Source organism: Grammomys surdaster, unplaced genomic scaffold (assembly GCF_004785775.1).
Source record: "Grammomys surdaster isolate TR1022 unplaced genomic scaffold, NIH_TR_1.0 126163, whole genome shotgun sequence".
NCBI classification, from domain to species: Eukaryota; Metazoa; Chordata; class Mammalia; order Rodentia; family Muridae; genus Grammomys; species Grammomys surdaster.
In genome coordinates, this window is record NW_021620970.1 from 2,218,167 (window position 1) to 2,219,457 (window position 1,291).

The window sequence follows — 1,291 nt, forward strand, 5'->3', positions numbered from 1 at the left end:
GCATTGATAAGAGGAAAGAAGGAAAGGAGTAAAAGGGAAAAGGAGGCAAGTAGGAGAAGAAAAGCAAACTGTCCAGCCAAGTTAATGAGGAAACTCTCCATTAAGCCAAATGTATAAAATGTCATTGTCACTGGGCATTTCATTCATGCACATTGCAGGTCTCTGGTAAGAGAGAATGTATAGCATTGCTCACAACACCTTCTCATGAGCATTATCACCTAGGCAGAAATTGTGCTGACCTAGTTTCCTCATCCAACCCAGAGAAACCCAAGTGCTAAGAGGCCAATGATGTTCTCAATATCAGCTGTTGGGAAGATCAGAGCTAGAACCTGGCTCCTAATCAGGAGTATTACATTCTCCCACAACAGCAGATTACAAGTGCTGGTGCCTGTCATCTGGAATAGCATGTCGGAGGGAGTAGAGAAAAATGAAGACATCAAAGGCAGGTACACTAAAACAGAAAATCTGAGTGGCAGAAATGTTGAGACACAAGCCATCCTTCATAGTGTATCTGCTTATATAAGGCTTCCTGATGGATCTACAGTGTCAAGACTCTGAAAATACCATTATTTCACCTTGCTTCAGTTCTGAGATCTCTGTAGGATTAGTGGTGGGCTCGGGCATGGGGAAGCGATCACCTAGTAGAATTCAGAGCTGATCCTGTGGTTGAAAGCCAGGCGTGCATGGCGGCTCTCCATACTTACGACTGAAAAACCTAAGACTGGAGTGTTGTGAACCCTAGGCTAACTTGGAGGACCAGCCTATGAGATTTGCCTCCTATGCCTCTGTCCTTTCTTAATGATTATTCTGTGGTGTGATAGAATCGAAGTGATATTATGGAGTCTCAAGTATAACAGCGGGCTTTTCCACTCGTGACCCAGTTCCCAAACAAATACTCTAAGACATAATTATTTATGAATAAATGCCTAGGCCATAAGTTTGGGCTTTTTTCCAGACTAGTTCATAACTTATATAACCTGCTTATTCTAGTCTATGTCTCCCACAAACCTGGTTACCTCTCCTCAGTTTTGTGCATCTGTCTCCTCAGAGTCTGGGTTGTGAATTTTCCATACCTGACTAACTCCCAGAGTTCCCCGCTCTCTCTTCATGTCCCACATTCTAATCCTGCCTCAACTTAATGTCTGTCATCATTTTATTAACAGGCAATGCTTCCTCACAGTAGACAAAAGATTCTTGCTACATTCAACAAAACAAAACCATCTACCAATTTACCACATTAGGTTCTCATAACCATACATATTTATGTTGTATTTAACTAAACATTATGTAT